This window comes from Gorilla gorilla, chromosome 2 (genome assembly GCF_029281585.2).
Source record: "Gorilla gorilla gorilla isolate KB3781 chromosome 2, NHGRI_mGorGor1-v2.1_pri, whole genome shotgun sequence".
Lineage (NCBI taxonomy): Eukaryota > Metazoa > Chordata > Mammalia > Primates > Hominidae > Gorilla > Gorilla gorilla.
In genome coordinates this window covers 55275270-55287969 of record NC_086017.1, presented here as the reverse complement: position 1 = coordinate 55287969, position 12700 = coordinate 55275270, and the positions used below count along the sequence as shown (strand labels likewise).

General features: G+C 43.1%; 1 protein-coding gene across 6 annotated transcripts in view; it reads right to left on the bottom strand.

The window, feature by feature from the left end:
- The window catches only part of LARS2 (leucyl-tRNA synthetase 2, mitochondrial), a 159835-nt gene extending 153886 nt beyond the window's left edge, over positions 1–5949 (bottom strand). For 2 of the 6 annotated variants that reach the window (XM_055382173.2, XM_055382176.2), the window contains exons 1-2: positions 5621–5843; positions 2751–2816 (exon numbers count right to left, since the gene is read on the bottom strand). The gene's annotated coding sequence lies outside the window, so the exon portion shown is untranslated. Of the gene's footprint in view, positions 1–2750; positions 2817–5620 lie in introns of all 6 variants that reach the window. The other 4 variants (XM_004033987.5, XM_055382175.2, XM_055382177.2 and 1 more) reach the window with 4 other exon arrangements.
- Positions 5950–12700: the final 6751 nt, after the last annotated feature.

Sequence of the window (12700 nt, the reverse complement as noted above, 5' to 3'; positions counted from 1 at the left end):
CTCAAACCCTCCCCAGAGCTTACCTTTCCATTTGGCACAGTCCAGTGTTCTGGCCCTGTGCTTTCCTCTTACTTTTAATAATTTCTTTCCCTGAAAAGAATACTTTAGCAATTCAATTGAGTTAAACACAAACTTTTTAATAGAAAATGTAAAGGGTCAGTAACCCCTAACATCAAAGATGCAAAAATCCTGTAGGAAAAAATGGAGACCATCAGCTGGCCAGCTCCTTCGCAACCTCACAAGTTGCATGGAAGGCATGGAGTGCTCTCCCTCCCCTTCCCATGGGCCAGCCCAGGGACTCTCCAGCAGGCTTCACTTCTTATGTCTTCAAGCCTCAGAAGAGTTCAAGCACATGTTGAGTTGGCATTAGGCTCAAATATCAGAAGGGGTCTAAATACAGGCCTCCCAGGAGGGCCAGAAATTCTGAACTACTGTTAGTAATTTTTATACATATTATGAGTGAAATATACCCTGTAGGCTGAACCAGAAAATAACCATTATTTAGAAGACTGTTAATTCATTTAGTTTCTCCTTCATTTACCAAATATTTATTTATTTATTTACTTACTTTTTAGAGACAGGGTCCTGCTCTTTCACTCAGGCTGGAGTGCAGTGGCATAATCATACCTCAATGTAACCTCTGACTCCTGGGCTCAAGCGATCTACCTGCCTTAGCCTACCAAAGTGCTGGGATTACAGGCGTGAGCCACCACCAAATATTTATTGACTACCACTAGGCCCACACATTGTTCTAAGTACTGGGGATATAGCAGTAAACAAAAATAGAGTCCCTTCTTTCTTTCTTTGCTTTTTTTTGTTTTTTTGAAACGGAGTCTCGCTCTATTGCCCAGGCTGAAGTGCAATGGCATGATCTTGGCTCACTGCAACCTCCACCTCCTGGGTTCAAGCAATTCTCCTGCCTCAGCCTCCTGAGTAGCTGGGATTACAGGCATGCACCAACATGCCCGGCTAATTTTCGTATTTTTAGTGGAGATGGGGTTTCACCATGTTGGCCAGGTTGGTGTCGAACTGCTGACCTCATGATCCACCCACCTTGGCCTCCCAAAGTGCTGGGATTATAGGTGTGAGCCACCACACCTGGCCCAGAGTCCCTTCTTTCGTAGCACTTACATACTAGCAGGGAAGCAGATAAGAAACAAACAATAAGGGAGGCAGATAAGAAACAAAAATATATAACATGTGGTCACGGTGAGTGCTATTTTTTGAAATACAACTCATAGGTTGGGGCCTACCAGGATATCCAGTTGTGATTCAAAATCCAATTTTAATGTTTCGTTGGCTTCTTCCACAGGTAAATACTGGAAATGAACTCATTGAAGAAGTTTCATGTTTTATTGCTATTCAAAGGGTTGAGGTGAGATTTTTATCAAATATTTAAGATATAAATATTAGACTAAATAGCCTAAACTTTCTCCTTCTGGCATAATAGCATTCAAGAAGTGCTATAGTGAAAAAACAGATGAAAACAGATCTTTTCAAAACCAGAGAGAAATAAAGAAACCCGGCACTCTAAGCTGATGTTCTTTGATTCTCTCAAAATTCCACTTCTATCAGGATTTGGCCTGTTTCACAAAGGTACTAGAACACAAATGTTGCCAGGAAGGTCAATATAGGCTTATAACAGTGAGTTTCAAACTCACATAAGACAGCAACATAATGTGGGCATCTTACAAGTTGGTCTGCCAAAGTCATTGACATTATCAGTTCTCACTGCATTAAACACCTCTTGCTTCTTCAGGGATAGAATAAAGTGCAGACTTAAAAAAAAAAAATCTCTCTTAGGCCACGGGCAGTGGTTCACGTCTGTAATCCCAGCATTCTGGGAGGCTGAGGCAGGCGGATTACCTGAGGTCAGGAGTTCGAGACCAATCTGGCCAACATGGCAAAACCCCTTCTCTACTAAAAATACAAAAATTAGCTGTGCATGGTGACGTGCACCTGTAATCCTAGCTACTACGGTGGCTGAGGCAGAGGAATAACTTGAACCTGGGAGGCAGAGGTTGCAGTGAGCGCCACTGCACTCCAGAGCCTGGGCGACAAAACAAGACTCCATCTCAAAAAAAAAAAAAAAAAAAGATAAAAAAGAAATCTCTCTATTAGTTGGGCTTGGCTATTTTAAAGTACATAGATCTGATTACAGGCATTTGAACTATATGAAATTGGTTAAATGTTAGCAATTCCATATGACTGACCTAATATACATACACTTTGTACACTTAAGGCAATTGCATATATTTTTAGGGCTTAGGTTGCTATAATTAGAACTCCCTAATTATACAGAAGTCACAGATTTTATGGTTCTCTTGCCAAGTCAATACTTTCATACCTTTGCAAGCCAAAGAACACCTGTTTAGCAGAGGACACATAGATGGATGCTTGCCACTTCTCTCCTAGACAGCATCCCCAAAGAACACATAAGGAGTGTTCTGGGCTATCCTCTCAAATAGAAACAAAAGGGCACAACAAAATTATAAAATACAGTGACTTGAACTGCTCTGTCTACACTGTCTGTCTACACAACAAGAATAAGCTTTCTAAAAATGTTCACATAATACCTGGCTTACTAATGACCTCTGCTTTGCTTAAATAAACCAGTGAACTAGAGAATCCTGAAACAGATCTGGGTATTTAAAAGTATTTAAAGTTCATTTTTTTTAAAAAGCAGGAGCAGATTAGATAGTAATAGATTATTCAACAAATAAGAGAAAAACTTAAAATTAGAGCCCCACCTCAAATCATAAGCTGGAGTAAATCCCAGATAGATTAAATAGTGTTTTTTATCTGTAGGTCTGGATCTGAAAAGCAGAAAAATAAAATAAAATAAATAAATAAGAATATTTTTAAAGTGTCATAAAAAAATAAAAACGCAAATGGATTTTGTTTTTTCTTTTTTTTTTTTTTTTTTTGAGTCAGAGTGTCGCACTGTCGCAATGAGATCATGCAATGGCGCAATTTCGGCTCACTGCAACCTCCGCCTCCCGGGTTCAAGAGATTCTCCTGCCTCAGCCTCTCGAGTAGCTGGGATTACAGGCGCCCGCCACCACACCGGGCTAATTTTTTGTATTTTTAGTAGAGACGGCGTTTCACTATGTCAGGCTGGTCTCTAACTCCTGACCTCGTGATCACTCTGCCTCGGCCTCCCAAAGTGCTGGGATTACAGGCGTGAACCACCACATCTGGACCACAGATGAATATTTAATAAATCTTAAGAGGGTGCAGGATGTTCTGTCCTGAGTATAAAAACAATGAAAAAATTCACAAAGGAAAATGTTAATAAATCTGATGCTAAAAAATCTGTATATCAAAACCATTAAGAACAGAATTGGAAAGCAAGCAATTAGCTATGAGAAAATGTTCACCAAAACTGCAAAAACAAAAGGTTATTCTACTCTTGAGCTCATGTGTGAGAAAAGAAACACTAAAAATCGAATTTTAAAAATGGGCAAAGGGCCAGGTGCGGTGGCTCACGCCTGTAATCCCAGCACTTTGGGAGGCCGAGGCGGGTGGATCACAAGGTCAGGAGATCGAGACCACGGTGAAACCGCGTCTCTACTAAAAGTACAAAAAACTAGCCGGCCGTGGTGGCGGGCGCCTGTAGTCCCAGCTACTAGAGAGGCTGAGGCAGGAGAAAGGCGTGAACCCGGGAGGCGGAGCTTGCAGTGAGCTGAGATCACGCCACTGCACTCCAGCCTGGGTGACAGAGCGAGACTCCGTCTCAAAAATAAATAAATAAATAAATAAATAAAAATAAAAATGTGCAAAGAAGGCCCGGTCTGGTGGCTCACGCCTGTAATCCCAGCACTTTTGGAGGCTGAGGCGGGGAGATCACGAGGTCAGGAGATTGAGACCATCCTGGCTAACACAGTGAAACCCTGTCTCTACTAAATATACAAAAAAATTAGCCAGGCGTGGTGGCGGGCGCCTGTAGCCCCAGCTACTCGGGAGGCTGAGGCAGGAGAATGGCGTGAACCCAGGAGGCGGAGCTTGCAGTGAGCAGAGACTGCACCACTGCACTCCAGCCTGGGCGACAGGGCAAGACTCCGTCTCAAAAAAAATAAATAAATAAAAATAAAAATAAAAATGGGCAAAGGAAAATAGCAAAGATGACATATAAATGGTTAATAAAGAGGACATATAAATAGTTAATATGAAAAAGATCAACTTTACAACTAATCAAATAAATGCAAATTAAAACAATGAAAGTTTAGTTTCCAGATTGGCAAATGAAAAGAAATATGCATTTTTTAAACAACTGCTAGTGGGAATGTAAACTGATTCCACCTTTTTTTTTGGGGGGGGGGCAATCTGATAACCTGTGTTAAGACCTTTTTAAGAATAGTGCATATCCTTTGAAGTTAGGAGTCCCTAAGACCCCACTCAGGTTCTAATTCCATAAGGGGACTCATAAGAATCAACATATAGTCAGTATTCATGGCTATGATTCATTACACAACTTCCTAGGGTTCAGCCCTATTCCTTTCCCTTACTTCCCAGGCCTTGTTCTTGGCCACTCCAAGTACCCCTCCACCAAAGCCCTGATGGGCTGCCTCTTATTGACAGTGAGGAGCAGCCATTTTATTAGACGGCTGTGAGAATAAGACGATGTGAAAGGTGTGGCTCATGTCTTATATTTATGATCAACTTGGCCCTTTACTTCCTTAGCTCGGGCTCCTCCAGTTCCGTCCTTAGATGCTCAGAATCTTCTTCTAAGATAAGAAGATTCTTCTCTTCTTCCACAACCTTCCAAAGAATCAATTCCCACTACTCCACCTCTCTTTAGAATCAACCCTGACCTCAATCTCAGTTGGAGCTTAAGGCGAAGGTTTTTGAGAATAGGAAGCGCCCTGCACATGCAGGAGGGAGTGCCCTGGCCGCCCTCTAGGCCGTGGTCCCAAGACCGCCTTCCTTCTTGTGCATCATGCAGTCACAGGGGCTTCCCTTTCACGGAAGAGGCGCTGGGACGCAGAGCTGACGGGCTGCTGAAGGCTGGAGCCGTCAGAGCCCACACTGATGCCTTGAGGAGGGAGTCATTCATTTCCCTGCGTGTGTGGGATGATCTAGGTTTTGACCCGTGAGAAAAAACCCACCTTCCTTTTCTGTTCTCCTGAGTAGGAGGCAGAAAAAAAAAACAGGACACAGGGGAGAAGCACACGAGGACATCTGTGTACAACACTCAAAAGAAAGTGCGAGAATGCACCTGGAAAAATTCATCTTAAAGAAACCAAGTTTTGTGAAAACAAAAAAAATCTTGGATTTTGCAGCTACTAATTACCTGTGACCTCAGGCAGATTTCTCGTCTGGAACCTCATCTTTCTGAGGACCTCCAAGCCCTAACGAGAAAACAACCTGTGGGCCCCAGAGAGGCAAGGGATGACCTTCAACTGGGTCCAAACCCCTAGTCCGGGGAGCAAAGATCTGGGGTAGGGGAGTAGTGGAGAGGTGAGCTTGAGTACAAAACTACGTGTATATGTGCATTTTTCTGGGAAAGAGTCCAGAGCTATCAATGGGGTCGGTGGCTCAAAGATCCTGAAGACCTGGATCTCAGGTATTTTCAGTTTCGAAACTGCAAGGTTCCAGGACCACCTAACCCAGCCCGCACCTTCCCTTCCTGCTCTCAGCAAGTCAGAATCTCCCGAGCCGGAGGAAGAGGAGACCGGGCCTCGTCTCTCATTTCGCTGCGCCCGGTCCGGGGGTTTACCTGCTCACAGGCTCTGGCCTGCGGCTCCTCTATTCCTCTTTTTCCACCTTTAGGCGAGCACTGCCGGGCCTCGGATCATGGGCGCCGCCATGTTGTCAAAACAACAACTTTATCGATAGCGTCCGCCGTCGACACAGACAGACGGGGGCGGGACCGGGGAAGGGAGGAGAGCAACCCAGTCCTCGACTCCCAGCAGCCCGCCGGGCGGGGCGGGGCGTCTGCGCGGCGGCCCTGGGCTCCGCCTCTCGGCCTCTGACACGCCCTTTAACTGCTCTGGTGTCGGCAAAGCTCTAGACGTCTGGGACTCAAATTATTGCAATTATAGCAGACGGATGAAAGCCGTTGATTTAGTGGCCTCAGAATAAACTAGGCGGCAGCTGGTGAAAAGAGCCCTGGGATATAGCCCAGACCCCAGGGTTCGAATCCCAGCGTAGCAAAAACTGCCTCCTGGGCTTGGGCAGGTCTCGACCTCTTGACTCCTAATTGACTGCATAATGAGTGAGGCACCTTCTTCCACCATATTGCGTAATCCTCTAGCCCTGGGGCGGGGGGTGGAATTACCTGGCCAAGAATAGGTTTGGGGTAAGGTACTTTTCTCACCTGGCAAGTGTGCTGGGAGTCAGGAAAGCATGATGCCTTCCCTTTCCTCGAGGAGTGTGTATATCCCATTCCCCCACTGCCACACACCCGGCAAGTGTTTCATGCTTGTAATAAATCAACAAATCAATGAATTGCAAAGAACCAGTGGTGTTAAAGCATAATTTTCAAGAAGGTAAAACCGATTTAAAGGAGAACATGAAGAACTCATATATGTGGGCAGTCAAGAATACTGAAATGAATTTGCCAATTGTGCAAAATTGGTTAATATCCTATAGGACAGGAAAAAGTAATGTTTGGGAGCCATTTCTTTCCTACAGGCTTGAAATCGTATCTCTACCAAACAAAATTCGTCCCATGATTACAGTAGTCCCTCCTATTCTCACGAGACATGTTCCAAGACCTTCAGTGGATGCCTGAAACTGGGGCGGTACTGAACCCTATGTATACTGTTTTTCTTGCCTATGCATACATACCTATGATAAGGTTTAATTTGTAAATGAGACACAGTAAGATATTAACAACAATACCCAATAATAAAATAGAACAATTATAACAATATGCTGTAATAAAAGTTATATGACTGTGGTCTCTCTCGAAATAGCTTATTGTACTGTCCTCACCCTTCTTATTGTGATCTGTCGATCTGATAGCCAAGATGGCTACTAAGTTGGGTAGCTATATAGCGTGGATATGCTGGACAAAGGGATGATTCACAATGGTTCACATCCCAGGCAGGAGGTAGCAAGATTTCATCACACTACTCAGAATGGCATGCAACTTAAAACTTATGAATTATTTATTGCTGAAATTTTTCATTTAATATTTTTGGACCTTGGTTGACTGCAGGTAACTGAAACCTCAGAAAGTGAAACTGAAGATAAGGGGGACTACTGTATCCATATTCTACATTTTTATTTATTTATTTATTTATTTATTTGGGACAGGGTCTCGCTCTGTTACCCAGGCTGGAGTGCAGTGGCACGATCTTGGCTCACTGCAACCTCCGCCTCCTGGGTTCAAGCAATTCTCCTGCCTCAGCCTCCTAAATAGCTGGGACTACAGGTGCACACCACCATGCCCGGCTAATTTTTGTATTTTTAGTAGAGAAGGAGTTCCCCATGTTGGCCAGGCTGCTCTTGAACTCCTGACCTCAAGTAATCTGCCTGCCTTGGCCTCCCAAAGTGCTGGGATTACAGGCATGAGCCACCACACCTGGCCTCATATTCCGTATTTTAGCTTCTATTCTTACAAAGATGAACAATAGCTAGTTAACAGAGAGGCAGGCAAAGGTATGCACTCCTATAGCATCAGATAATACCCCAATACTCCACCCAAGCGACATACAGTATTCTCTTTTGCCCATTTCCATGTCTTTAACAAGGTTTCCTAATAGTTCAACATCCAAATACCTTGTTATTCAAGGTGTGGTCTCCAGCGTCAGCCTCACCTGGGAATTTGCTGGAAATGAGAAACTCAGTCTCTGCCCTAGACCTGCTGAATCAGACTCTGAATTTTAACAAGACTCCTAACTGATCCTAGACACATTCAATTTGAAGACTCACTGTCCTAGAATGTGAGAGCTAGAAAAGATCTAGCTCCTTTCTAGTCCAATCTCCTCGTTTTACAGATAAATAAACTGAGGCCCAAAAGAGCTGACTGTTTTGCTCAGGTCATAAGGCAAATTAGTCAAAGATTTGTTATTCAAAACTGGATCTCCATCCTGGCAGAATAGTGCCCTTCTCAAGTTGCAGAATGGAAGATCATAAAGAGCTTAGAACTTCTAGTCCAATCCTCTTCAAAGACAAGGACACTGAGGTCCAAAGGTTGGACACAGCTTACCTAAGGTCACATATGTAGTTGATGATGGAGACAGGGTTCCAACCAGGTCCCACTCTGAACACCAGATGCTTAGTTTAAACTGATACCATGGAAACATTGGCTGGCATATTAACCTGCCACACTTGATGCAGTTTAGCCTTCAGGTATGTCACGTGCATCCATATATAACTAGAGTGCCCCTTTCTCTAATTTACCCAAAATACAGCCTCTAACCTTATTTTGGTTGAAAATCTGTCTTGCCTATTGTGAATTACAGTTAACATTGACATTTCTAGAAGATTATTTCAAATAGAATTTTTCTAAAAGTCACTTTACTGGAAAGTTGCTATTTTTACTTCAAAGAAGGCAGTAACATGAAAGTAAATCCTTTTCACTCTTAAAGAGCTTGCTTGAATACATTATTAAATGAAGCAGACAAGTTGCTGGGCTGTGTAGAATGTTACCTCATTTTTTGTTTTTTAAAAAAGGAAAGGAAATAAAAGAAAGGCATTTGTTAGTATATGCATAGAAAGAAATATAAAAAACTATATCCCAAACTATTTCCTGTGATGATCTCTAGGGACAGTAGGATTTTATGGACCCTTCTATTAACAGTGTTTCTGCATTCTTTTTGCTTTTTCTATTAGCTGTATGGGGCTGAATAATGCCCCCCAAAGATAGATCCAGGTTCTACTCCCTGGAACCTGTGAATGTCACCTTATATAGCAAAAGAGACTTTGCACATGTGATTATATTAAGGATCTTGAGATAGGGAGATTATCCTGGATTAGCCAGGTGGCCCTAAATGCAATCACAAGGGTCCTTATAAGAGGGAGGCAGAGAGAAATTTGAGAGAAGAGGCAAGGTGATCACTGAAACAAGATGCTACAATGCTGTTTTAGAAGATGAAGGAAAGGACCATGAGCCAAAGAATGTAAGGAGTGCAGCTCATGCAGTTAAAGATGACGTAACATTCTACACAGCCCAGCAACTTGTCTGCTGGGCAGACAACTTTGCCCAGATGGAAAAGGCAGGAATACAAATTTTTCTCATGTGATCCAGCAACTCTACTTCTGAGTAGATACCCAAAAGGTTTGAAAGTAGGGCCTCAAAGAGATATTTGTACACCCATGTTTATAGCAGCATTGTTCACTACAGCGAAAAGGTACAAGTAACCGAAGTGTCCATCCACAGCTTAAACGTATATAAAAGAAAATGGTATATACATTCAATGGAATATTATTCAGCCTTTAAGGAAGGAAATTCTGACACACACTACACATGGATGAATCAAATGCTCAGTGAAATAAGGTGGTCACTGAAGGACAAATATTGTATGATTCCTTTCATATAAGGTATTTAGAGCCATCAAATTCTAAGATGAAAAGTAGAACGGCCATTGCCAGAGGATAGGGTAATGGGGAGGGAGTGGGAAGTTATTATTTAAGGGATACAGAGTTCCAGTTTGGGAGGATAAAAAGAGTTCTGGAGATGGAAGGTGGGGATGTTTGCACAACAATGTAAATGTAGTAAATGTCACTGAACTGTACATTTAAAAATGGTTAAAATGGTAATTGTCATTATATATATATTTTACCATAATTTAAAAAAAAAAGAAAACAGGCCAGGTGTGGTGGCTTATTCCTATAATCCCAGCACTTTGGGAGGCCAAGGCAGGTGGATCACTTGAGGTCAGGAGTTTGAGACCAGCCTGGCCAACATGGTGAAACCCTATCTACTAAAAATACAAAAGTATCCAGGCGTAGTGGTGTGCACCTGTAATCCCAGCTACTTGGGAGACTGAGGCAGGAGAATTGCTTGAACCAGAGAGGTGGAGGTTGCAGTGAGCCAATATCACATCATTGCACTCCAGCCTGGGCAACAAGAGCGAAACTCCATTTCAAAAAAAAAAAAAAAAAGAAAAAGAAAACAGATTCTCTCCTAGAGCCTCCACATGGAATGAGTACCTGCCAACACCTTGATTTCTGCCCAGTGAAACTGATTTGGGATTCTCTTACATCCAGACTTGTAAGAGAATAAATGCATTCTTTTTTTTAAGCCACCAAGTTTGTGGTAATTTGTTATAGCAGCCATAAGAAACTAATACAGATTCTGTATTAGCTGGGGATTAGTTTTCTGGGATGAGTTTGTATTAGTTTTGGGATTTTATATCCCAAAAAGAGTGTAAAGATTTCTTTGTTAAATAAAGGAACTGATACCCATCGCCATTTGTTTAATTTTATGCCTTTCACAGTGTTGTTTGTTATTAACACTCTAACTTATGGATCTTCAGAAATATTTTTACTTGCCACCATCTCATTAAAGGAGCTTGGCTCTCCAGAGTCACACTCATAACACTATTTGTCCCCTACAGCCGGGACTCAACTTGAAGGACAAGTCAGAGTCAAACAATACTAGAGATCATAAACAGTCCTCAAAGAAAGCCTTCTTCACATTTGATAAGAGTTGTAATAGCTGTGATAGTGGGCATCATTGTCTTATTCCATTAGTTCCTCACTTGAATGGGGTTGCCTCTAATGTTCTACCTTTAAATATGATGCTTGCTTTAAGTTTTTCTTAAATACTGTTTGTAGTATCCCACCTCTAAGATAGCCTCCAATGAGCTTCACCTGCTGGTATTCATGCCCTCATGTAGTTTCTTCCCACATTGTACCATGGTTAGTTAGTCTGACCAATAGAATACAGCAGAAATAATAGTATCTCACTTTCTAGATTAGGTTATAAGAGATAGTGCATCTTCTATCTAGGTCATTCTCACTGTGTGTGTCTTGCATCATTTACCCTGGGGGTAAGCCACATCATTAGCCTATAGAAAAGGCTATATGCTGAAGAAATGAAGCCAACTGCCAACAGCCAGGTCCATGTGTAATGGACCCTCCAACCCCATGTAGTCTTCAAAGACAGCAGCCCCAGCTGACAGTTTGACTGAGACCTCTTGGAGACGCCGAGGCAGAACCACCCAGCTAAGCCATTCCCAGAAGCTGTGTGAGATTGTGTTTGTAGTTTTAAGCTGCTATGTTTGGGGGATAATTCGTTTCTCAGAAACAGATAAAAAATAGTCTTTATCACAAGTTTCCTTCTATTACCTAGTCTAGGATCCAGCCCAGGGACATTTTGCACTAAATTATTATGTCTCCTTTGTCTCCTGCAAGCTGGGACAGCCTCTCTCTCATTTTTGCCTTTCATGACCTTGACACTTCTGAAGAGGTGTACTAATCAGGTATTTTGTAGAATGTTCCTCTTGCTTTATTCAGGTTTTGTATTTTGGCAGCAATACCATGGAAGTGAAGGCAGTGCCCTTCTTGGGTGACTTTAAAAGGAATAGAAAATGCATTAATCTGGGTGCAGTGGCTGATGCCTATAATGCCAACACTTTGGGAGGCCAAGATGGAAGGATTGGTTGAGCCCAGGAGTTTGCCACCAGCCTGGTCAACATAGCAAGACCTTGCCTCTACAAAAAACTTTTTAAAAAATTAGCCAGGGAGGGTGTTGCATGCCTGTGGTCCCAGCTACTTGGGAGGCTGGAGTGGGAGGATAGCTTAAGCCCAGGAGTTTGAGGCTGCAGTGAGCCATGACTGCCCTGCCGTACTCCAGCCTGGGCTACAGTGAGGCCCAGTCTCAAAAAAAAAGAAAAGAAAAGAAAAATGAAAAAGAAAATCCATGAATACATTTGTAAGAAGGTGGAGATAATCAAATACAAGGACAAATTGATGACGCAGGAAAGGGAGGAAGTAACTGGAGGAGAGAAGTCTGCGAAAAGGTAAGAATCTCTGAAAAAATGCTAAGTTCGTTGAGGTGGACTTTAATATTTTATTCTTTGTATTAAGGGACTGAAGTTTTTACAACAGACAGGTATTACTTTTGTGATTAAAAAACAATAAGTCTATTCATCATGGTGGGTGGGAGGCAGGGCTAGATTGCAGCTACAACTCGGATGGACAGAGCAGCATGCGGAGGCTTGCATAGTGAATTTTAGCTCCAGAACGACTGCAAGAACAAACCTGGAATGCCGAGAGGACCCACAGACCCTCTGAAGGAAGTGGACTGCTCCTGCAGGACGTGGGAGACACCCCAAATACTGTGAGTGCCCAAACTGCTAAAGTGGGAAACGGAGATCCTCCGCTCCCTACTACACACCCCCACTGGAGAAACTGAAGGTCTAGTTTGTGGGAAAAGTTTCCAACCTTACCTGGAGCTGAGTCAATTTAGAGTGCCGAGCAAAATAAAGGGGTAGAAGAAGCAACAGGAAAGGCCCTGGGAGCTCACTGGGTCCCCAGGCAGGCCATTCCTGCCTAGCACCACAGGGATCCTTCAGGAGAGTGGCCAGAGGCACGGGGGGGAAATGCCACAGGGAGAAGGAAATCTCCAGCTTAACTTTGTAATAATTTGAACCAGGCGAGAAGCCTTCTGGCCAGAACTCAGGGGAGGGTGTGAATCTGGTGTGCAGACTCCACAGGTGGGGGAGAAACCAAAGACCTTTTCTTTCGCAGCTGGGAGGTGGGTAGCCTGGCGCAAGTTCTCAAGCCCTGCTCACCCACCACC